Here is a 26,703-nt window from a genome sequence, read left to right as displayed (position 1 = left end):
AATCAGAACAGAACTAGAATTTGCATATATTACTTTTGCAAACCAGAGGTGAGGGTGGGGAAGGAAAGGGAAGGATTTGGAAATAACCTTTGGTATAGAGCTGAGAAAAGTTACCTAGAAATCCTGGCTTGACTGACTGGCTTTAAGCCATGGTTAGAGGAAGCAAAGGTCCAAGTCCAAAGAAGGATCCTACATGAGCACATTTCTGGCTTTTCAAAAAGTTTATGAGATATTTCAGATTAATAATCAGGAGAGCAAGCAGTTGACTCAGAAACTTTCCAGTTGCAAAGTATTTCTTACAGTGTTCCAGATGGATGCCTAGTTTTTAGAAACCTGGAATCATGCTTTGTACTATATAAACATGTTTTGAAAAATGTTATTAGAAAGGAAGCTTTGTTTAAAGTTGTTATTAGAGAAATAGCAAATGCAGAGGGATATCGAAAACAGGAAATTGGTAAGAGTTTTGTGGGATTTTTATGTCACTAACTGGCTGTCTAGCACAACATAAGAAAAAAAGAATTAAAACATCCTTCTTGTTTTGTGGAGAAAGCAGATGAGGGATGGAACATTTAAACTTCTTAAAATAGAACGTAAGTAAAAGTGTGCCCAGTGGTGAATTTTTCAACAAAGAACAGAGAACACAATGAATAGATACAAGTCATATGGAAATAAAGAAACTAAAAGTAGTGGATGCAGGGGGCCCTGGGGTCCCTCTGTTACTAGGATATCTATAATCCCCGTCAGAAGCTGTCACAGAATTTCTTAGATAATAAAATACAACTTCAAAGCTAACCAACACAAAGCCTTCACGTTAGATCTCATCAGAGGGACATGTGAAAACAGATGTTCTTTGGCTGAATTAATCCTTAGCACAGTAATTAGTTCATACTCTTAAAAAAAAAAAAAATCTTGTTCTTATGTTTGTCATAAATTTCACCTACTGGATCCACTGTTTTCACCTTCTACATTTTTTATTTGCACCCAGCAATTAGATTTTATTAGAGCCCAAGGGCCTGGTCCATGCAGCAGAAGTATTCATAGCCATTGATATTGCCACTGGCTTAAATGGACAGATAGCGATGGAAAATCACACGGTTAGGGACAGACTGACCGACCCTGTCAGAGAAGATGTGCAGAAGAAAAATATTCAGAAAGTGAGAAGAGAAGTAGTAACAACCTCCACATGATGGCAGTACAGTTTCTGTATTCCGGACACCTCCAGGAAAAACTGTATTCTTCCCCCAAGATGTTTGGGAATTGATGCCTCTTCTCTGCTAGAGTAATGGATCTCAATAACACTCCCAGGCTTCACTCACCACCTGGTGCACATTTCTGTCCTTCTTTCTCAAGGACATGATGCCTGTGAGAATGTGCTCTTGCTAGTTCATTTGTACTTAAGACCCCTTCTCTCCTCTCCCACCACTCCAGTGACTTATCAGAAAATTTTAGCCAACTAAAGAGAAGACTGCTGTCTGCAAATTTTATGAAAATAGCAGCTGAGAAGTGGAGGAAAAGTCAGAATAATACTCTCACTGAAAGAAGGCATGATACAGTTCAAAGCCCATCTATTCCAAGGGGCACTGGCCAACCACATAGGTATTGGCATTAGCCAGCACCTTCCTGCTGCGTCTAGTTCCTCAAAGCTATAAGGGATGCAGAGGTAGCTGGAGGCAACTAGAGATGGGAAGGAAGGCAGCACGGGGAACATGTGAGGCAGGGAGGCACAAAAGCATCTCCCTCACCATGGGGAGACACAGGGAGGGGTATGGAGAAGGACTAGGGAAGAGAAGTCCCAGGATTACTACAGGGGGAGAAAGACCTCACAGAGGAAACAGGCGAGGTGAAATATGTGCTGTTGGGGAGTATAACATTCTGGGTTCAATAGCTGGATAACTAGGCTGCACTAAATGGCAGACTGAATGATCAAATGATGCTTTCTGATTTTGAAATTGGTATGTTTTCATCTCCTGCACTGAACAGACTGTTCTTTTGGAAACCATTTTCTACTTTGGTGCATGTATGACAAACTCTGAATTACTGTATGCATGACTATACTACACTGCAGGGAGATGTAGGAGCAGAACTATGTGAGTAAGAAGGAGCGATCTCCAAATTCGTTGCCTATTCCTGCTCTTCTTCATTAGGGCTTCCCACAGTCTGGTCAAAGAGCGAGAAGTACAGCATCTGAGTGGCCTGGAAAACTTCATTTATGCCCAAAACTGCTGATAAGTAGAAATATAGCAACATTTTATTGAAAGTATTCAGTTTTTCCACTTCTAATTGAAAATCTACTCCTCGTGAGATTTTTAAATCTGTCTGCTTTTTTGCTGACTTACCTGTAAAGCCTGTTGGCTTTCTTTTGAGCCAGAATCCTTTGAGTTTGTGAGCCAGAGGTACATTTCTGAGTGATACCAGAAGATCTGTAATCCTTTTTCTCGTTAGTGTCACACAGAATAGTTGTGTGTGGTCGGCGTCATATGCTAAGGTGTAGCTATAGGGCTGTGCTGCTGCCAAAATGCAACTATTTCCAAGTGCTACCTGTAGTAGTCTGTAGGAGAGCCAGGGTTTTCTGGCCCCTCATGTCTCTGGCGGCTGGCTGAGATCATTGATCCCAGGATCTGGGATACCAGGGATGTCCTGCTGGCTATCGGACAAAACTGGCAAGCTCCTTTTTAGTTTTCTGGCTGCCACATCACCAAGTATTTAATGTTGTTAACTAAATTCTGTTAGTTTCAGTGTTTTCATTCAATAAATAATAGCAATGAAACACATAGGAATCAAATCTAATTCAGTCAGTATGTTGCAAGGGTTTCCACGATCTCTTGTTCTGCCTGAAATTGGGTTTCCTTGTCAACTTTACAGTATTATGACATAAACAGTCAACAGAAGTGATGACAACTGTTTTCTTTTTTGCCCTTCCAGTTCAGAGGAGCATCTTCAAAATTCTTAACTGCATATTGTGCGAGGAGAATATTTTTATGATTTTTTTCCTTAGTCCTGGCTTGCCTTGTGGAGTATGAAGATATCTCTGAAGGCATTAGCATAGACTTGTATTACAAAATACGTACTGTTAAACTATTTTACAGCTATGTAAATGTGATGCTTTGGAAACCTTTTGATACCAGTTTCTGTGGAGGTTTTGCTATTTTCCTGCTTTCATTACCAAATATATAATCTGTATAATATTGTCATTATTGATATAAATTACTTTATGTATTTTGTTTCTGACAGATCAGTGATGGAATCAGCTAGTGGAAAAAAGCTCTGTAGATTAATCTTGATTATAAAATTTATGGATCAAAATGATCTGGGTGATTGTAATGTGGTGGGGCAAATCTTTTTGTCTTTATTTATGTGAATACTTTCTAATTGAAAGTCCTCCCTAGGATGTAATTAGAAGGATTTTCTATTTCTTCATTATTTCATTTATTTATTAAGAAAATTATCATTCTGTTATAAGGCGATGGAAAGTATTGAATAAATTCTACATGAATCTTTACTAATGATGGAAAAATGAGGATTCTGGAAAAATGGTATGCAGTTTAGCTCAGTGTATTGCTTTTGAAGTGTAAGTTTGATAATGTGGTGAAAGACCCAAACTGGATACTCTTGCAAAGACAGATACAGGAAATTATCTTTTTTTTCAGCAGCATGCATGGAATATCTCTCATTTAATTCTATATTAACATATGTAAATGATTCAAAAATACTGTCACACAAGTTAGATTTAGAAGAAATGTTAATGTATCTCAGTATTCTCAGTATTAGGGATTATTTCTGTTTTTATTTACTGTGTACCTTGAGCTTATTAAAAAAGGCATTTTCTTTACTGTGAAGTAGAGATTTGTTTAGAAAGCTAACTATATCAAAAGATTAATACGGACCTTGTTGTCCAACTGTTACGTCATGAACACATCAGCTGAAGTCAATGGAATATGCTTCTGCAAGAATGCCTGTACCTGAAAGGTTTACTCATATACCCTCTTTTGTAATTGTATATATATATAAAGGTATGTAAGTAGAATTAAAATAACATTTCCTGGATGCTGTTCGTAGGAGAAATACAGCTTTTTTCATTAGGATTGTTTCATAAAAAATGCTTTCTCATTCATAAAGCATGCTTTCTCATTCATAGGCACTGCTTGAAACTCAGAATTTATTAAGAAGTCAAACGGGAAGCTTCATTTCAACCTGGGAATTTCAGGAAAATTCTGTCACACAAGTAAGATCACATAAAAACATATAAACTATTATTTCCCCGTTCAGCAAAATTTCTTACTCATCTTCTTAGTTCTCAACCAGAAAAAGTAGAATGATTGCACAAATACATACGATCTTCAAGTTGTTCCTTTACCTGGGGTATTTCATGCAGACTCCTTTATAGTTTGATCTAAAATGTTCTCACAACTTTAAAATATATGAATACCTTTTGAAACTAAAGAAACACAAAATACGTCTGCAAATTTGTCTCCGGAACATCTTGGCAGGAAGTTCTTTGCTGTTCTTATTTCTCCTACCAAAGGAATCCCCAAAATTTGATCACAGTAATGTTATATCCATTGCATAGTGGAGTAAACACAAAGAAATCGTTGGGAAGCCTCTATATATAAGGAAAATTGCCGAAAGATAGTCATATAAGATCATTTTTTTCCTTTCATTTTTCTCTACAGTCTTGGAGATTTTGTGTTTTTCTCTCGGCTTCATTTTAACTTCACTGATAAGGTATCTGAATCTGTTTTCACTTGAGAGTCATGTGGAAAAACTGGCCAGAATATTAAGAACTTCTTAAGACTATGACTTCAAAAATGGAGAAAACATTTCAAAATATGAAAGCTGAAGTAAAAGTTAGCTAGTCGGATTGTGCCTGCAAAAGCAGGGATATATGAATTGGGTTGTAAGAACAGAAGGAGTTACCATGCAAGCACCACTCAAAGAGCAATATGCTAGCTATATGCCAAACAGTCAGTATGCTCCACTGAATGCAATTACTCTGCTGCTTTTTGAGATGAGTATTGTATCTGAATCACAGCATTTAATGCAGAAGGATCAATTGTCTTTCACAGAGAGACACTGGCTTTCAGGGAAGCTGCAGCCTCCTTCACCACTGAGTTCCCAACAAGTGTTAAGGAGCAGGCTAGTTTGGAAACGTGCTTTCTGACTCACAAAGAATTGGCTTTCACAGGTCAGCTGGTTAAAAATACCTTTCTGCAGTGCAAACAAGCTTGACAATGCCTGCCGAAATTCAGAGGGTGCCGCAGCCCTGCCCCCAGGTGAGCTGATGCCTTCCTTCCCTGTGCAGCAGTGCCTCCTGTGCCTTTGAGGGAGGAGGGGAGCAGAAGAATTTGCCTCACCAGCAGTAAGGTCTCACCAGCTCTGTGTAATCCAGACCAATATACCTTCTCTGTGAGTATACGAAATACACTGGAAATCCATTTAATCCAGTTTTGGACAGTCTCAGCATTTCATAAGAAAGGAGAGAAAATAGAACTTCCTATCATACCTGGTCTATTAGGCAAAATATTGCAGAATGCAGAAGAGGCTGGAATTTTCTGCCCACCCTAGCAAGTAATAAGTTTGTGCCTTGATGCATAAAGACTGAGGTCCCTTGTAACTTTCTCACTTGTCCACTGGAGTAATAGCTGGTACTTTCATTCCTCAAAATATCTGGTCCTTTTAGAAATGATGCTTAGTATCGCTTCAATAATTGCCTGAAGATACAAAACACATGCTGTGGAAAATACACATTCTGTTACATCTGCATTATTTCATTTAGTACACCTTTTGAAATGTCCTTATCCTCTCCCGTTTGATTCTCCCTGTGCCAGTGTTTTGCATGTCTGTTATTACTCACTGCAGCAGGATAATAAAATCATTTGCCAGTTCTTCTTACTTTTGATCAATTTATTCCCCATCTCTGAATCTTTTCTACCTTGGTGACTGTATACCCATATTGTACTCAGACAGACATGGAAAATAAAATTATGTTACTGATGTAATGGCTCATTGTGAGCAGTCACAATTAATTTGTAACTTCTTTTTTGCTATTGATACAAACAAACATGCTCTTACCTCATGCCTAGACCTCTGCAGAAGTGATATCCTTCAGCTATTGATAATTCCACTGATTTTACATGTCTGTGGTATGTGTATGAAATTTCATTTGCTGCAACTACCATTATATGAAATCTATTGGTGTTTTGTCCAGGTGGGCACTGGTGGGGGAGGGGTAATTTTTCAGGATCCTGAAGTTTTTACTAGCCTGAATAATGTCTCTGGAGCATTTATTGAGTCATTACTGAGAAAGTCTTTCAGATTTCATAAATCAAAAAATACTGGTCACTGTGTTAAACTCCTGAGCCATCATAACGTTATGCATGATAGAGCTTAAATTTGTATATTCCACTTTTTTAGCTCGTTTTGTTGTTGTTGTTAAATCTATGAAAACACTTCTCTCTTTATTCATGGTGGCTCAGTGACAACAGTGGAGCTATGACATAGCTCACCTGGATTAGGAGATCTGGTGATCAATTTCTGTATGGGTCTGAGTGAATCACATCAGACAAATGCATGTTTTTTACAGTGTTGGTTTTGGCAGTAATGTAGGGCTGAATTGATCCATTGAGGTGAAGGTTAGGCAAGCTATCTTAGAGAAGTCAGATGTGTCACACAGTTCCGTGCACTAAGAGGAAGGTAATCTGTAGCACTTACATAAATGTAGCCCATTTTCTGCACTTTCTGGCTAGAATATAGTTAGGATTGCCAGCATCCAGCTTGCCTCCACTATTCATGGGTGAATTGCACACAAAAACCATGGTATGAAACCAGTATAAAGACAGATGCCCACACTGTAGTCATAGTTAGATAGGTGTAAATCCCATAAAGTCAACGGAGGGGTTTTTTGCTTTTAAAGATGAATCAGATGAATCCCAATTAGACATTCATAGCTAGCTAGGTGATTTACAGATGTTCATCTGCAATTTCAATTCCTTATCTAAGGAGCAGAGTTATATGTGTTAGACAATTAATTAAATGTTATGATTATGTTTATTTAAGTAAAGATGATGAAATAAATTTGAAATGGCTAAAAGATAGCTCAGGAAATACAAAAGAAGTAGTTAGAGCTTAAACTTTTATATCAACACACAAGTAGGTGTATTGACTTTGAGAAGTATAGGGTATCTAGTTCAAAAGGAACTATATATAAATGTTCTATATATAGGACATATTGTTCAAAAGTACTAGACAATGAGCACTAACAATACATCATCTTTTGAAAAATGCAGGCTTTGCTTAAATCTGGCCAAAAATTTTTGTTCTTCAAAATTTCTCTGCTTTAAAAAAAAAATAAGAAAATAGTATTTTTTTAATCTTAAAATATTCTTTTTTCCTGTCATTTTTCCCCTTCTCCATGAAATAAGAAGAATGTAACAGCTGATGAAGAAGAAATTATCGTGTTGTATGTGTTATCTTTTGTTATTTATAAGGAAAAAATATGAAAATTAAAGTGAGTGACAATGCTGTGGTTTGGCTGGGTAAGCCAAGTATTTTTCTGGTCCTACCAGAGTGAGTAGAAATCAAGGTTTCTAACTGAAATATCCGTTGATTTATGTGGCTTGTAGAAATTTTGGTATAGTCTATGCTGACTTTGTCTCTGTTTTGCAGACACTGAGGAGGAAGATGAAGAGCGATGACCTGTTTTGGACATTGACAGAGAGCTTCTGGTGGTTTCACCACGTGTGGAGTCACATGCAGGCTCATCTCTTCCACAATGAGTTGTCAGTGGTGGAGTAGAAGACCCTCAGCAAAGAATTTGATTTAATGAGTCTCTGAGTTTTAATGTCATTTATACTGCAGCAGGGTTACAACAGTGTATATTTCATAGCAGTGCTGCAGTTTTCACATGCAATTCATGTATGTGATGAGATGATCAGAAATCTGTGTGCTGGATAAAAGGAGCGTTTTTTTCTTTCACATTCACAGTTTTCTTGGAATCTCAGTAATATATGATCCAATAGCAATAAATGGGACGTAGGAGTTAGTAACGGTTACAGAACATTTAAGTTTTGTTTTTATTTAAAAAAAAAGGCTGTCTCAGGATGATGGATGATTCAAAACAGCTAATGAACTTCTGTGCCTTTCCCTTCAATGCTACAGGAACAAATCCATTTTAACGTGGTGGTGAGTCAGTCTCCTGGTTTTTCTCTCAGATGAGATGAAATGGTGTTTCTAGACCAGTTTTCCTGGACAGAATATAATAGTAAAACATACATTTCCTACTAATTGATAGTTTGGTGAAAAAAAATCTCAAAGAAAAACCTGGTTTGATAAGCCAAAACCTAGTGCCCAGTGTTACACAGAGGCCTTCTGTAGATATATCCTAGGTCCTCGATTATGTTACTTTTTTCCTACATTTATTAAAAAAGTACACATGGGCACAAATTGCAGTTGAGACTTAGCTGTACTGTGATATGAAAAAGCATCAGTGATGTAGTAAAGATTCTGTCTAGAAATTATTTGAATTTAATTGAGGCAGTAGTTAGAAATGTATTTTTATTTGTAGCTACAGAGAATTTTGAAACAGGATTGTTCCATTTATCATGTACATAGGTGATGATCCTGATAAAAAGGAATAATACCTATGAGAGAGTTTTCTTACCTGATTTACTTCATCAGTGGAAAAAAATTATTTATACAGAAGAGATAAAGATAGGGCAGCTTGCAAGATTTAACCTATTTTCTTTACTTAGGTACAACAATATGAAGTTATACTCATATTTTTTTGTGAATGCTAACATTTTTATGTAAGTGCTAAAGGTACCAAAGGAATAATAAAGCATCCATGCTCAGGGCTGCTATTTTAGTTATCAGGAGCTGCTTTCTAGAGCAGAAGTGGATCAGTTGTCCTCTTTTTTACCAGTTAAAGCAAGAGTAAGTCCCTTGCTGTGATGTAGATGAAAGAGGACTCAGCTGCCAGGTACTGGAAAATATGGACAATTAGTGCATGTATAATATGAATGAAAGGAGTGTTTTGTACATTTTGGTAACAGGAATTGCTTAGCTGGCAAGAATTGGAATTGTAAAATATGCCTACTCTAGCTGTCCTGGTGAATGATTAGTATTCTTGTTTGATAGATATTAATATGATCCTTCTCATTCAAACTTTTCTTACTTATGGCTGTATTATTCAAATTAAATATTCTAAGAATCAGTGCAAAAACAGTTAATGCTGTAAAAGTACTCTTTTTTGCTTGAGATAAACCAGGCTGTTTGTGAGGGATATTTTCAGAAGCTAAGCTTTTAGTTTGTTCAAATACTCATCTGTAAATTTTGATTTTAAAAGCACCTTGAAGAAAAATAAGTTTGACTTGTGCCATCTTGTCTAAAGCCATAATGCTAGGCTCACCAAATGGTCCTAGATAAATAATACTCATACAAAATAATTACTAGGATTGTACATTCTCCTTTATTGGATTGCCTTGTGAGTGGAAGAACCTTTTCAAAATAACAGATCATTTGGCAGCAACTACAAAATGCAGATTGCGATTTCACTCTATTTCCTTTCCTTTTTATTGACACTATTGTCAATACTCTTTCCCAAAACTATTTCAATGCTTATTTAAATTTTTTAACGCTCAACTGATGGAGTAGTCTCATTCAATCTGATTTGCATTACCAGAAAGACCTGGCACATATTTGGGTTAGTTCATATTCCTTTCCTTCTCTCTTTGCTTTGCCATCTATTAGAGTTGATTTTGAGAAAAAGTCAGATTCCAGCAAAATCTTTTGACATTGACATGTCCACTGTCATTATCATTAGTGCCTGTTCTGGTAAACATTGCTGCCTTAGGATTTTCTGTTTCAGTGCCTTGATGTGAAGATAGGTATTGTTCAAACTCGACCATATCTTGCAAACGACATAATGTGCAAGCAGGTTGGCATTGTCATAGCTGCCATAATTACACTACGTATATATTTATTTCTAGTTTAGGTAAGTTTGGGTTACAGTAGTTCAGCAGAAAAAGACGAGGGAAAAAAATCAAAAATGAACAGGTCAGAAGAAGAAAAAAGCAATGAAGGGAAGATGCATAGCGTATGTGGGACCTATCAGCATGTTTGATGATTGAAGTACTTAGAAGAAGGTTAGAGTCTAGAGTATTGCATAGTTTCCTGCTTATCCCTTTGATGCAAACTCATTCAGGATGAAGGAAGGCTCAGAGTTACTTTATCCTACCTTAGCATTTTTTCCCACTTAGCGTCTGAAAAAGTTGAGCTGTTGCTTTTGAGATACTCGGACCAGAAATCATATTTCCTTGAATAATACAGTGAATAAAGGAGGTCAGCAAAATTGGGGACCTATGTTCATATATGCAATAAATTAAGCAAATTAAAAAAATCTTTTATTTCATCACTGAAATGCAGAAATTCCCTGTTACCTTACCCTTGACTAGGGCAGATTAAACCTCTGTGTTTGCCCCCAGAACACCTGATCTTAGTATCTTTAGTGTGTATTAATCCCTTTTAACTTCAGGTATTTATCTGAAAATGCAAATATTAGGACTTTATTATTCTTTACAGCCCTTAGATAGGGAGAGTCATCTCGTAAGAGCAATTGGTAACTAAGCTGAAATGACCACTGATTGTCCTGCTTATTTCCACTGACTGTATCGAGAGCCTATTGCTGTGTCTTCTCTTTAAAGGTACCTATCCATGTTTGTGACTGTCGGACCCCAAGCCAAACCATCCAGAACATGTCTAGCCACTTCTGAAGCAGACTAGCCACATGCACACTGCAGAGCACCAGAGTAACTGAAGGGTTATTTTGCAGCACACCAGAGTGGTTGTTTTATAATGTGATGATGTGGCTTCATCTTGCATGCCATAAAATGTGTCATCAGAGCATGTGGGAATGTTGATTGCACACAAACTGCTGGAGTAATGTTGGAGAGCTGCATGGAGCAGTTCTGGTAGGAACATCTGTCCTGATCTTACCCATACTGCTTGGGTGGGAGTCCCTGGAGTGAACTGTTCCCAGAACTGCACCTTGATTTCATCTCACAGTGGGCTAATTGGCAGAGTCCAAAGGAGAGCCCAGCAGCAAACTAATGCATGTTGAGTAGGTGATGAACACACCAAAATGTGGGAGCAAACTGGGAGCCAAGTTACCTGACAGTATATGCATGTCCAAAGGTGCTTGATGATCAGGCTCTAGGAATGAATTTGTGATTTTAGGAACGCATTTGTGATGTAATTAAGTGGTACTGGGACCTACGTTTCATCTACCTATATTCCTGAAATGTCCCACTGAGTACATATTTCTAAAGCTCTTCAGCCAGATTTGAATGTTCATGACATGTAACTTTGGCAATTTTTTCTTTTTAAAAAAAGATGGCTATGATTGCTTTACATTAAATAGTCCTGAAGAAAATATAAGAGTCTATCTTGCTGGCATAGGCTGAAATCCCAGAATTTCCCTTGGAGAACTTATTTTCTCTTGCCCTTTGATTCTTTTTATGGCCCTGTGAATCTTAAATAATTTTCTTCACAGTGGTATCCCTTCGACAAGGCAGAGTGTCTCTCTCACGCAGGTCAGACGTACCTGTGGTCAGAACGCATTCCTGAGAGGTAGACTTGCCGCATCTTCCCGAGCTCAAAACCAGTCAGTGTTTGAGCAGCTCTTTTTCTTACTCTTTGTGGGGAGACGTGCTGTGCATATGCACCATGAACCAGTCAAGCTGGACTTCCAGTGGTTAAAGTTGCCTTCCAGTCTAGACATCTAACCTGAAAGCTATGCCACATTAGACATTTAGCAAGTGTACAGGAGGAGGTGCTTGAGAATATAAAGTCCTCAGATTTGAATGTTCTCAGTTCAGGGATATTATTATTACATTTATTATATAAATTGCATTATTACTAGTTATACTATTGCATAGTATATAAAAATATACTACTGCATATTGCTTTCAGAGTTCCAAGGTATGGTTCCCAAGTGGGCTTGACACTTAAACTTCAGAGTATGATAGTTTTAGAAATATTTCTCTTTTTAATTCCTGCAGTAATTTTTTTCCTAATACTGTCATCTGAAAAAATGTTACCATTTTCATGTTCTGGTGACAACATAGCAAATGCTTTTATTGGTTTACACCCTTTACCTGACCTTTGCAAACCAGCACTTGGGAACAATACATCTGACTGTGGCGTATTTTGGAGCATTTACACAAACCCAGATGAGAAGAAAAGGATGTCTTCCAAGTCTGGAATTAGAATCAGAGAGGAAGGCTGGGCTCATACAGAGGGATGTGTTATGTGTATGCTAATGTTAGATCTCGGCAGAGCTTTTTGCCAAGTATTTTTTGGTCAGGAGCAGTTGGTTCATTTGAACAGATTTTTGCTTGTTTTTTTTGTGTGTGGCATCATATCAATTTCAGTGGAAATTCCAACAGAAAAAAATACTTGGGAAATAAAACACTGTTTTGTAGGAAATCTTGACATTTTCTTCTGCTTAGATGTGATCCTTCATATATCGGAGCACTTTCTTGTTGATGTTTTATAACAGTTAAACTTTCCTTAATGATTTAAGAAACAAACAAAAATAATATTTCAAATACAACATTATGTCCAATTATAACAGGCCAGCAGTGGTTTGATTGTATACTACTACTAACGTGCTGTTGAATAATGTAAAAGAAAAAGAAGTGAAACTTCCGTAAAATAAACTTTGAAATGAAATTTCACAGTTCTGAAAACAACTCTGTGAAGCCATTCTTTTTTTCTGAAATTCCACTCAGCTTCTGAAAGTACTTTTTTTATTACCTTAGAGCAAAAACAATTTCAAATTTTGAAATTTCAGATGAAGCAAAATTCTGACTTGGAACCAATTGCACTTATAGCTGAGACAAAAATTGTCAGTATGTTTAACAGTTACTGACATTTACAGCAAAACAGGCTTTGAAAGAGTTCTGCCCATTAATGGTACTGTCTGTTATGTGTTTCAGAATCAAGTCATTGCAGCTGACATGGGCTACCAGCTGCTCTGTACCACTTGGGGGTCTACCTGCTTCATATTCAGCTTACAGGGCCTGGAAGAAAGCCTGGCATATCCAAGTCACCAGCAGAGAGGAATACCCTCATTTAAAACCCATGTGGCATAGACAAGTTTTTTTCCCGTAATGGCATCATGGTAAGTAACTCTGAATGAATGTAAGTTTCTCATTTATTAACGTCGTTTCTTAAGTAGCACTATTCTTAATGTTTTCTTCAATTTTTATTTGAAAAGTATGCACTGTGGGATGTTTATGCATTATGCTGTCTTTGCCATAGCTGTTGTTCAGATACAGGATGAAAAATAATGATTTCAAAATGACTTTCTATAAGGAAATGGTTGTGGTGTTTCTAGTACTGGGAAAAGCCAAGTCTCCTGCTTTGGGGATATGGGATGAGCCACATAGTGTATTCTAGAATGTGTATACCGTTTGAAACTTGTGTAAGCAAACAGTAGTTATTTTCTGAAGACTCCTAGGGGAGTTGAAAATGATGTTTGTAGATTGACCTGGTATTTACATGTGCTTGTAAATTCTTATTGCTGTTGTTGTCATAGGTTCTCCCCCAACAAACCTGTGGACTTCTTGCACATACTATACTCCAGGAAGGTGATCCTGGTGGTCCAGCAGGATTAGAGAAAAGCATTCAGGGAGGGGAACTTTTCTTTACCATTGTTTTTAACACAGTAAGTATTTCAAATGTATCCACTTACTAGCAGTAAAGAGCAGTGGAGGTTACAAAAAATAAATCATGTGTGATACAAGGTGCCAGGGAGTAATAGCAAGTCTAATAGGTAATAGATCTCTGTATCTGTTTGAGAAAGCTTCCGCTTTCAAATTGGAAATGATGGGAACTGACATGGTAAGCTATAGTGATTTTCCTTAGTCTGTAAGGAAGATACAATTCTGGGAAACTTGCTGTTCAAGAGTAGCAAAATATTTTTAGGGGCTTTTGTTTAGGAAAAAAAAAAGAATGCTTAGTGATGTTATTTAGTGTGACAACTAAAGGGAAGTTTGCATTTACTTGGAGACACTCAGGTAAGATGGTGAGACCTGCTGGGCACTGCAGAAGCACAGGTGGAATTGTGTACATTCAATAATAAAGGAAAAGCCAGAAATTACAGTGGAAGGGCAAGAAGAGAACATAGAAGGGGTCATCTAGCTTTAGCAAAAAGAAATATGACTGTAAGTAAAGCTAACTGTACAAAAGAGGAAATATACGTAAGTGTATATTAATAAACTTCTTGGAGGTTCCTCGTATTTTAAATATCCACTACAGTTTCCGTTTTCTGCCAGAGAAAGTGAAAGGCATAGTACATGATCCCCTGAATGACAATACTGCTAAACCATAATGACAGCCTGGCTTGTGCAAGCGAAAAATGAAGGAAACAGAACTGCAGCCTTTTTCATTCTCTCTGAAGGAGGTTAATCATGCCACCTGAAATATCAAAGATTAAAGCAATAACTTGTATAAAGGATTTACACAGCACTCATCAAGTGTAATAATCTAAACCAAATGAGCTAATCTATTACAGCACTATACTCTCATTCCTACTAGTAGCTGCATAATAGGGGGAACACTTGCCACACACTGCATCCTGCAACTATTTGCCAGTTGGAAAATGCTTTTACTCCAAAACAGACGCTTCCGTCTCCTGCACAGGGAACTGTGACATACATAGAAGAGATTTCGTGACATACATAGAAGAGATTTCACCTGCTTTATGAGCCATACAAGCATATGATTAAATGTGCTGTCCTTCGAATGGGAGCAGCATCAGGATTCCAGCCAAAGAATAATAGGATTAATCAGAAGGGCATATGATGCAGTATCTCAGTAAAACATAAATCCTCCCTCTCAACAGTTGTAATAAGTGTGCAGCTTTTGCTTATTTCCGTCATGCCTACTTAGGTTACTCCCCAAACATTTGATTTTTTTCATATATTTCTAAAATAAGTGAGTGTGCTGCTTGGGTCACCTACAAATAGATTGGCATGGCATACTTCCCAGTGAACTGCTTTAGTCAGCATATTACTGACTCAGACATTTTGTCTGGATTCTTGAAATTTATAAGCAAAAACAAGAATAGGGAAAAGACCTAATAAAACTGCAGCAGTGAGATGCAAAGCTCTGAGGTAAAGAAGTTGTTAATTTCCTATGAAGTGCACCTAGACATTTTGATTATTAATTGTCAATCTTTAGTTATTTAATTTTTGGGTGTCCTAGGAATATGATAAATGAGAATACGAATGATAAAAGGGTTTGAGACAGGAGATAGATGGAGCCTATCTTGTTCCATTTTCACTAACACAAATCAAGGGAAAGTCTGTGGATTTAAAGAAGACTTTGTCCAAATAAGGAAATGGAAATCAGGCTTGGAGGATATACAGAAATCCCAAGACTATGCATGAATGGTTATTTCCTATTTGGTATGACAAAGCTATAAAGTCCAATGTCTCATTTAATGAAAGGATCACATTTTCTGCGAGATAGCTTTCTGCTGTAATAAACATTCCTTTTCAGAATATTATTTGTGTCCAAGTTGTCCATAAATACCGCTAAGTTTCATTTAAACAAGGAATTATAAATGTATAGGTATGTTCTCTTCCACTCTTCAGCCTGGGACCTTTTCATAAGAAAAAAATACCTGTATGACAGGTCAGGATAAAAAAATCATTAAAAGCCATTAACCCTACCCCAGCTTTGTATAGTTCATTTAAAATTAGATTTATTGTGTCAGTCTTATTTTCTGAGTGCTTTCAGTTAATTTAGAGTGCTGGCTACATTATATACTCCTCCCTCCAGGATTTATGTTGATATTGCAGGCATTGTTTCTTTCAAGCTTGTGTTTATTTCATTATATTATATTTTATGTGTCATAATACAGGAGAATGTGGACTAGAATGTAACCCTTCTCCCTTTATATTACAGCACATCAAATACTTTGCCACTGACTGCACAAAATGTGCAAACATGGTAGATTGGCATTTATTTCAGTGGGGTTATATGGAACTTAGGGCTACTTGCATTGGCACCGTATGGTTGAGACATCATAAGCTGATGTGGATTAGCATGTCATAAAACTTTATCACAAAAGGGTTATTTATCTCAGGTGGCACCCTGTGGATCTGTGTTTAACATACACATGCGGATCCATTTTGAAGTCTGTAAGGTAGATCAATAGCAATTGGCAAAGTTCTGTAGCATGACACAAGGCCACAGTCAGGCCACAACAATGCTTTGAATCAAACCTTTGTCTTGCAGGGAACTAAATGAAGGGTCTTTCAGCATGGCTGGTTACCTTTAGTGAAATATGGTATGCATTTAAATGCTGTAGCTTGAGACAGAACTTCTGTTATATATACGATTTATTTACATGTTTTATATCTAAAATAGAATTACTGTCAACCTCAGGACAGCAAAACAGAGAAAGCAAAGCTAATAGTTTTTGTTCACAGGTAAGTTACTCATTTTTGAATATTAGTATGTAGAGGAGGGGAAAAGTCAATATTGGTGTTTATTCAGAGCAATGTTAAACCTTTTAAATAGTTTCCACATGTAAGTCCTATCTTCTGCTGTGTTTGCTGCACTGTGGCAGGGAAGCAGCTGGAGAAATATTCTGTCAGTTAAACCCAGCTGTTAGAAGAGGTTGCTAAAGTGCATAACAATCTAGCCACTGGGATAAATTTTTGTCAAAGATATTCAATAAGTCATTAACAAGATTAATGAGCTCTAATAAAAAATGCAAGCTCTTGTTCCATATTTTATTCAGCTCACTGTAGCTTAAAATTGCATTTTATGATTTTATTAGACATATTACTTAATTTTTCTCAAATCGGTCATTTTATTTAAGTTAAAGTGTATTAAATAGATTTTTTTCCACAGAGAAATAGGATTTTTTTAAAAATTGACTTCACATAGTAAGGTAACTTTATGCCATAAATAGGTATCTAATCAATAGACTCCAGTCTGCTCTATTACACTAGTGTAGGGCTTAGAGTGAGGCTTTGAGACTGGGCCAATGCATTATTGCATGACCTTACAAGATGCCTGGAGTACGAGGAGTGTTATATTCCAACCATATTTCACCTGGTGAAGATTATTTCTTTTGGTGACTTATATGTTGGTAGAGCTCTGTTAAATCTCCATCTAATTGCTTTCAGCCCTTCTGTGCCGCCCTCTCAGCCCGTCTTTGCGGAAGCGGCTTTCATCATTCTCTTGTGTAGACTTGTCTCATAAGGGACTTGAAACTGTTGACTCTATTGTGAGAATGGATCGTGGTCAGGGCTCAAATGGGAAGGCTGCTGCAGGCACTTGAGCTACCCGAGTGCAAAATGTGAGCAACAGCAGTGCAAGTGATAGCAGAATCAGACTTAAGCATAGTCAATGAAAAGATACTACGGTAAAAAGACACTCATAGAAACAGAGTTTGGCATATTTTGGTATGGAGAGAACCAGCTTTCCACTGAAGGCAAACCAGCTTAATGAGGACTTCATTACAACTTGTCCATGTGTACAGGCATGTCTGTTGCTTTTGCTGGCAGTTGTGAGATTTTTTAACTGATTAACAGAAAGTAACTCCCAGAAACAAGTTAGTCTTTGCCAGAGGTTAAGACAGAAAGAGACTTCTTAGAAGTCTCTGGACCTTACTGCATCTAGATTAATCTTGACCTTGTTCCTTGTTATCTGTCCCATTTTTCAATATATTTCACCTGGTCTAAATAATTCAAGCTTTGCATAGCATCTGAGAAGCTGCCTTTCTTTCATATCCTATTACACAATGCTCTTCCACAGCAAAATTTCTGTTAGGGATTTATTGCAGCCCAACTGCTTGCATATAGCTTTATAATATGCCACGTCTGAACTGTAATTCTCTTAAAAAAGAAAAAAAAAGAAAGAAAAGAAAAGAAAGGGAAAGGGAAAGGAAAAGAAAAATTAAGTAAGTTCAATTTAGTGTCTGTTCTTTCAAAATGTAGTTTTCAATTAGGCCGTGTTCTGGGAGTTTGTGATTGATTTTTCATTGATATGCTCTTTCGAGTTCAGCTGTGATTCTTCCGAGCCAGTTCACCCTGGAGAAAGTGGCTAGTGTCAAGAATGCAGTTGGTTACCATTTCTTTCTCCTTTTGTGTCAGTTTTATGTAATAAATAAGTACCTTGAGTCTTCTTTTATAAGCTTTTCTTGAAGCTGGATCTAAGATAGTGCATTTTTATGATTTAAAAGTTAATTTAAAGAACATGCAGGGTGTTAGACAGTATAGGAACAAAGCTTGTTTTTGATACATATAAGTCTTAGTTCTTGAATTGATTGGTGTAATAACATTCCTTAATAAAGTAAACTGAATGCATTTTATTCCTGTGTGCTTGTGGCATGGACAGTAGGAACTTTGCATCTCTTTGCAACTTGTTAGCTTTGACTTAACAAAGCATATTAGCTAGTGTTATGCCAAGTAATCATTTTTCTATACAGACAGCCGTTATTTGAAAAGAGGTCTCCATTGCATTTGCAAAATGCCTATATTTACAGGGTACAAGTGAACTTTCAAATTTAGCAATCAAGTGCAATATGGGTATTTATCTGAACGCTCCATTTACAGACTGTTCTTTTATACTTTCAGTGCTTTGTCCTTAGGCTTTGTGATCCTGAGGCAGTACTTCAGGAAAGCAGTCTTAGTGGGAAAAGATGATTAATAGCACACTTCAATGATTCCCTTAGCTTTGGGTTAACTTAAATGTTTGCTTGGTAATAAAATCTCACCAAAAGCCTTCTTTTTTTATAACATACACTTACATTGTTCGTACCAGTTCCATTCTACTTATTTCCGTTATTTAGGAAAAGGGAGACTTCCTGCAATATTTTAAATATTATGATAAGCTATTTGGGAAAGTGCTGACTTCTACAACCTACTAATTTATTGTATTATTCTCAGAAGCATCTAGAAAAGCTTTTTTTTTTTTATGATTCCAGGAAGGCCTTTGAGAGGCGATAAATGCGGGAGGTGACCTTCAAACCATGACTGATTTTGCATCTTAAGCCTGCTTCGTTTTCAGCAGAATACATGCTCTCAGATCTGTCATGAGCTTCTGAAAATCTCCGGTCTACTTGGAATCTGAATATGAGCTGCATGTATTTGATCTTAGTGAGAAGCTGTGACGGTAAGATCATAAAGATAATAAGACTGCATAGTAATTATGATACTTTTTATACAAATATCCCTCTATATTTAACAAATAAATTTAAATTAGATAGAGCCATATGAGATTTCAGGTATACATAATGTGATACAAAAAGATACATTTCCTAAAGTGCTGTAATGTTACATACTTACAGACTTAAGTGTATGTAAATATAGGGAACATCTGCTTCTTGCAGCAATTCCAAACATCAGTTGAAGCTTCAGATGCTGTGCATACTTAGGAACCGAACTGTAGATGTCAGACCTGGGAAATGAAATTTGAAGGGCACTAACACTAGAGGACACTTCTGAAGGAGGACAAAAAGTGCAAAAACAGGTCTACTTTGGTACAGCAGGAATTAAGTCTGGATATGATATTCAGTTACAACAAAGCCAGCCTTCCTTTCTCCTGGTTATGAATTTCTGGAGTTTATACTGTTACGCTCCCTGTGTATAAGAGGTTCATGGGAGAGAAAAAAAAAATTGAAAGATGTGACTTGAAATACTTTTTTTACAACTTACCTGTACAGATCTATCAAATTCTCTTATTACAAGATTTGAGAAAGTTCTTTTGTATTTTGCCAAACTGTTAGCATGCAGTAAAGGTAAAATATAGGACTAGCATGATTCTAAACCAGCACAGATAAACATACAATTTTGATTTATCCTTATCATGATCTCACATCTTTGGGAAAAAAATGTGCTATAGTTTGAGAACAGAAATCCTTGTTTTTATGTTTTACAAAAAGGAAATTTAGCAGTCACTTTCTTGGATCCTGTGGAAAAGCCAGTGCAGAATTCAGGTACAAGTTAAAACATGAGAATTCAAAATGCGGAACTAGCTAAGTAAAGAAAAGGTGCAAAGAAAAATGGAAACCCAAGTTGGAAACCAAGCAAAACATATATATATACACATATATATATATGTATATTCTTGCTGTTTGAGATCAAACCCCTTGTATCTACAATTTCGCAGAATTTTCCCAAAGACCAGTTTGTTTCTATTAAAATTTGTCTCCAAAAGTACAAGTTAAATCAATGAACAATAAAAAGGTGCCTGTATAAATGTCAGTTGATTTCTAGCCTCACTTTAGCCACCTCATAAATGCCTTTTTCCACCTAAGATTTCAAAGCTTTGAGAGTAAAAATAATGTGCATTCCTCCTTGCTGCTGTCCTGATTTAAGCAGACACAGTGTTTCCTCTGCAAGAGTGAAAAAACCCTCCCAGAGAGGATGATCGCTTTGCCTTGAAGGAGTGCATAATATTGCCTTCTCATTTCTACTGTGCAAATAGTTGAATACACAGGGGTATATACTAACAGCAGAGTAATGCCACAAGCCTTGGAAGAATGGTTGTTTTGCTTTTAATTTATTCACCAAAAAGGTCAACTCAGACACAACATCTGTTTTCCACCGCAGTCCTGATTTCACCAAATAATTTTGCATGCTGCTGAAGTTTCCAGTAGAAAGTCAAGATTAATTAGCTGGTTCAGGGGACTTTAAAAATGATCTGAAATACTGTTACAATTATGAGAACATAGCAGAAGTATTCTGGGGCAGCTTGGTGTCTTACAGGCAGAAATTCATGAAGAGGTATTGTGAGATGAGAAGACAGCTGGTTGGAAGAAGAAGCACTATGGGATAGGATGTGTATAGTTATTAAGGTGGAGAAGTGAGCCTTTAGTAAGAAAAGGAGACAAAGTGAGTTTGTAGCCTAAAATATATATTACTTAATATTTATAAAGTGCATTCATCTTTCTCTGTTTCCTGGCTGTATGCTTGTGCATCAGTATTGGTTGGTCTCATAGAAAATGAAGAAGGTTGTACAAAGCACAGTGATTAATGTCTATATAAGGTAATTGAAAAAAAGGCTTTTTCTTTTTTACAGTGCTACTTCATATACAGCATATATATCATATATGCATGGTACATAAGGTACTCTACTGACAACACACATAGATGTTTTATTGATTTCTTTCTGTTCCACTTCACTAACAGGAGCTATTTTCAGTGAGACATAACACCAAAATAATCAAGTATGCATTTAATGTTAAGATTGCATGTAGGTATCTACAAAAGCTGGATCTAATGAATTCAAAGAAATAACAGACAACTTATAATGAAGAGAGAAAAAGCAGAAAAAACTCCAGAGAAGTGTTCTGAGGTAATGAGTTTAAAATGATTTAAAGATCACTGGAGACCTAAAAGGTAGGAATTGTCCCTTAAAATGACAAATGCAAATTATACTCTTAAATTAAAAGACTTCTAGGCAGATTTTGAAAATGGGAGTTGGATGTTCTAAGCCATATATATGCTTTTAAAAACATTAATCCGAATTGACAAATTTTGTGCAGTGGAAAAATAACACAAAAAGAAACAATTACGAAGTAGAAATGTTGAGAAAGTAGGGGCTTCTGTCCGTATACATTTTCAACATGTTTTTCTACTGAGACTTTCTATATCAAAATGTAATTTTTTTGGCAGTTTTGAAAAACAGAAGTGTTTGAGCTGACTAGAAACACCAAAGATTTGTTCTGATTCGCTTTTGAATAGCATCTTTAGTAATATATTTTTCCTATCCACATAGTCACAGTTGGTATAACACATCTTAAAATGATTGAGAAAAACATGTCTGTGTATGTACAAGAGTACATATTATATCCAGATGGATTCAAGTGTTTATCAAGAGTCAATCTCTCAAAAATTAAGAAATGTCTGAAATTAGCAGTTCCTGGGCATCCTTAATTTATCTTCACATGTATTTTTGGTGTATTAATTGCATGACCATATAATTTTTTACATAGAAAATATCATAAAAATTCAGTGATTTTATAGTGATTTTAAATGTATAAAAGGAAATGAAACTCATTAAATGAGAGAAAGAATGCAAATAAAAGACAATCATGAACAATTTACTGTGTTGGGAAGTAGACTCATTTTAAAATTTCAAGATCAACAGTTAGATTTAGTTTATACTTTTATTAATAATCCCATGAAGAAATAAAGAGAATATTAATTAAATTTGGAGTTCATACTGCATTGGGTAGAACTAAGATATTAGTGTAAAGAGAAAGAATTCCGTTAAACTGGACTTAATAAAATTACCGATAGTGAAATTGTAATCTGTGATTTCCATTATTATTATTACATCATGAAAGCCATGTATGTAGATGCACCTTAAGTGCCCAATCAGTTTACAAATTAACAGATCTTGGGAAGCATTTTTACCCTCTTTTCATAGCAGGAGAGCTCAAGATGTGGAGATATAAAATTACTTGCCCGAAGTCCCACCGAAGCCAAGATACGAACCAGGATCTCCCAAGATCCAGGTTTAGCATCTGGAGCATAAAACTGTAAGGGACAGGGCAAAACTTTTAGTCTAAATCAGAGGGAATGTGAAATCCTTCTATTCCTTTTTCTCATAATCAATTGATTGCAAGAGGCATTTATTATATTTTAATTCTTCATTGTACTGTGACATAATTTGTAAAATTTTTAAGTCTTGCAGAGACATGTTTTCTCATTGGTTTTTGACTGTCCAAGTTTAGCCTAATAGAAGGGTTCATTCTTGAGTTCATTCTCTACTTCATTCCCCTTGCTATCGTTTGACAAAGGAGTGATTCCACTATCAGAAGGCACTACGCTAAACTCAATCAAGTCATTGTAACACAGAGCAGCTTCTTCATAACTCATTTGTCTAATTATGGGAATGACCACCTGCGCTTACACACCTCTGTGAACCTGGCCAACTTTGTTGGACCAGGAAGTAGACCAACCTGAAACTGCAAACTCTTCCTCCAGTTCAGCTGGCTCACAAGTGCTTTGAGCTGTTCCCTGAGTAAAAGAAGCCAGTGCGACAGGTATTGCAAGATGAGGTTTTTCTAGGAGCAGTAGTGCTTTGTAGTGTATAATATAGAGGTCCTGACTGCTGAGCCGAAGTCAGAGGTGTAGGTCTAACTGGTGCAGGTAGCATTTGGGGAACCCTTCTAACAAGTAAAACACAAATAAAAATCCATTGCTTTTCAGAATTCCTAAAATTTTCCATAGCATTTTGGGTGGAGATGGTCTGCTCTCCTGTTTAATCATAATGTGTGTTTATTTATTTATTTTAGGAGCAGTCACAGTGTTTCCTGTCTCAGAGTCTTAGTACTCCAGGTATTCTGATTTTCTTAGATGGAGACAAGGATGCTAGGCAGCTATGTCTGGACAAGTGTACGTAAGATGATATTGCTTCCTAGCCACTTTTATCCGCTTATGAATTACAATTACATGTTTTTGAAATTACTCTTGCCTGAATGTATAACTGGAGCTGATTGCAGCATTTTTTTGTAGAACTATTAATTCTTTGAAGATACTTCTATTTGGTAGGAATCATACTGAATGAACTTTGTAATTTGTAGCTATTTTTCATCAATATTCATATATGCACTTATGAAAATGGTGGTTATATGTCCTTTTTGGAGAAACATAATTCATACTGAAAAATTATATTTTAAATAATTTCAGTGGTTGTAATTAAAATATTTTATGTAAGTTATAATAAAGTCAATGTTTAAAGATGGGATTCTTTTTCATAATTAGCTTTTAAAAAACAGCCATTTGGGGGGAAAAATGCAGAATTTATTCAGTCTCTTCTTCATTATGAGCGCAGACCAAAACGGAGCTCCCAGGGAAGGTGTCAGCTAAAGTGCAGTTGAACCCTCAAAAAGCTGCATCTGGCCTGTAGGTGTCCTGCCACAGAGGACAGCTAGCGGAAAAAAATGGCCCAGACTGGATGAATTGTACTGGTGGGCTGCAGGCTGCTTTGAGACTGAGCAGTATTACTGCACTGAGCAGGCATAAGTGAAGAGTTTCTACAGGAAGAAACTCAGCATTTTTGAGAATGGAAAACTGTTTAATTGCAATATGGTATTTTTTTCTCAGGATCCTTGCAATGATAAAAAGTATCAAGACATCTGATGCAAGGAAAACAATTGTGACCGATTACCGCAAATTATTGTAATAGAACCTCAGAAAACTGATGAGAAGCACATAGGAAGGGAATTTGACATCTACTGTGTAAGACAGAAATCCTTTCGGAAAGATATTTTGAACACTGAATTTGGCAAAGCAGTTAGTACTCTCTCTGTTATATGGAAACATCAGCCATGTTCTCCTACCAGAGAAGAGGCCTATTAGATATCATTGTTTGTTTACTAGAGGAAAAATTTCTTTAGCGGGTTCCATGATGTGATAATAATAACCAAAATTAAGCCTGAAACGTGCATTAAAATAAAGCCTGTCTTACAAAGTAACATATAATATTCAACACCAGTTCAATATTTCTGAGGCTAAAATATGCCACCGTTTTAATTGCTACCCATTTTGAATGTTTCCAAGCATTGTATTGTTAGGTTCTATTGTTTATAGGATGAATATGATAAAAATAGAGCCCTAGCTCTCATATTAAAATTGAATATTTCATGTTTCAATATTTCAGTATTAAAAGTGAAGATTTCACATGTTTTCTTTAGTGTCTGAAGGAAGAAGAAAGAAAGGAAGCAAGGTAAATAGTAAAAATTTCAGGATAAAAATCTTTTCATGATAATACATTTAAGTATTTGAGTAAGATTTTGAAATAGATAATTTATATATTCAGGCCATGAAGTTCCTGTCATGAATGCTGGAATAATTATGTTTAGGAACAATGAAAGTAAATGTGTTGTTCATGTTTCTTGAGATTGACTTACTTTGTTTTTCATTTTGAAAGGTACAGCTACTCTAGCTTGTTCCCAATGATCTGTTTGTTAATCACTAATAATATCCATGGACCAAAACCCTCGAGTCTGCACTTTCTTGATGGAGTTAACTGCTATAAGGGCATTGACTGGTAAGAAAATTGCCTAAATGTAGCAAATTATGAAGAAGTACTGGGCCTTTTTGCATCTGCTTCATTTTTTCTCTTAATGCTAATGAGACTAATAGTGCTAACTGTCTAAATGAAAACGATTAGGATGCTTCTTTTCTAGTGTAATCAGGTAGAAGATGTGCTTGAAGAACCTAGAGGCTACATGTGCATCTATGCCATCACTGTTTGTAGTTTTTGTTTGGGGGGATTACAGGTGGCCACCCATGAGGAACACTGCTCAAATTCTTTTTGAATTATTTTTCCTCTGTGATTGTTAAATCTCCCCAACTTCTCTGTTTGGGGGAATTCCATGAACAGAGAAACTGCTGTAGTGACCCTGACCACAGAGGTACATACTTCAGTATAGTATCAGCAATAATAGCTTTTACTGATTTTTTTCCAAGGATGTATCAAAAAAGCCCCGAAAGTATTTAGTTCATGGTTTAATCCATCTGAAGTGTTGTTTCCTCCTTACTCTTAGTAATTGAGAATTGCCTTGTATCTGCTTCAGATCAGTTGGTTTTTTTCACACACACTGTACAGGAACTGGATAGTCCTTTTATCTATATAAAAATCTGCTGCTCCTGTGAGTCCTGCAAGTTCATGATTGCTGTGGTATCTTTCCTTTCTCATATGACTCCCATTATTTCGCCATGCCAAATCCTTTATGCCCCAAGATTTAGATTTTCCCGCCATAGCAACTGCATATGGCTATGATGTGGTTTGTCCATACCTTAGCTAGCAGAAACTGTATATATCAATGACATTGAAAGTCTTTGATTCGTTCAGGAAAAATCGGTGCTTATCACAAAGCTATTATGAAAATTACTTTGAAGGTTATATGCTGCAAAATCCTGTGCTTTCGGTTCTCATAAAAGGTTACCAAAATATGTAAAATAAATATATCAAAAATCATCCATTTTTGTAAGGTAATGAATTAATGGATCTGAAAATTACTGAAGGTAACGATAGTGTGAGGGAAGAGTTTCTTTGTAGTCTTTGAATCAAAATATTATAGCTTAATATATGACGTTATTAGTATATTATTAAAAACACTAAACTGCATTATAAAATTCTAGTTTATACTATACACTAATGAAGCAGCAGGTATAACCTCCTTCAGTAGTAACTGTAATTATTCCATAAATTAAAGAAAAAATGAAAGATTAAATTAAATTAAAGAGAATGCTTATCAGGCACATTATACCAACAGGCTACTTGAAGCACATTTTTCTTATCAGTTATACAATCCATGAGTGGTAATGCTTTCTAAGCAGGCACAGTTTCTTTTGAGATATGTGTACACTGCATTTTTTAATGTGTTATGTGAATACTCAATTTACTAGTTAGTTAATAATGATAAAATGGGTGATTAAATAAAGGTGCTAGTTTGGTATAATTAGTACAGCTCTTCATGGCTCCATTTCAGACACCAATAATGTTTATTTCATGATAAACTTGTAAGACATAATAAGGCTGTTGGGATCAGTTTGAGGATTCTGATCACAGAAGGCTGTTTCTTATTAAAAGGCGACCAGAGGTGCTAACTAGCCAGGAATGGACACCCTTCTCTCTGCACAGCAGGTAGGGGAGCAACAACAGTTG

At 36.3% G+C, this 26,703-nt stretch overlaps 1 long non-coding RNA gene and 1 pseudogene across 1 annotated transcript in view; both read left to right on the top strand.

Annotated features, from left to right (window-relative positions):
* The window catches only part of LOC112980876 (uncharacterized), a 137,692-nt gene extending 128,390 nt beyond the window's left edge, over positions 1-9,302 (top strand). Inside the window, exons 13-15 of the long non-coding RNA XR_003258541.2 lie at positions 4,136-4,222; positions 5,183-5,403; positions 7,663-9,302. This is a non-coding gene — a long non-coding RNA (uncharacterized LOC112980876). The remainder of the gene's footprint in view (positions 1-4,135; positions 4,223-5,182; positions 5,404-7,662) is intronic.
* Positions 9,303-13,012: 3,710 nt separating this feature from the next.
* Positions 13,013-24,389, top strand: LOC112980907 (bifunctional heparan sulfate N-deacetylase/N-sulfotransferase 3-like; annotated as a pseudogene).
* The last annotated feature ends 2,314 nt before the right edge of the window (positions 24,390-26,703 follow it).

The sequence above is a fragment of the Dromaius novaehollandiae genome, chromosome 4 (assembly GCF_036370855.1).
Source record: "Dromaius novaehollandiae isolate bDroNov1 chromosome 4, bDroNov1.hap1, whole genome shotgun sequence".
NCBI lineage: Eukaryota > Metazoa > Chordata > Aves > Casuariiformes > Dromaiidae > Dromaius > Dromaius novaehollandiae.
This window is presented reverse-complemented; position numbering and strand designations above follow the sequence as displayed.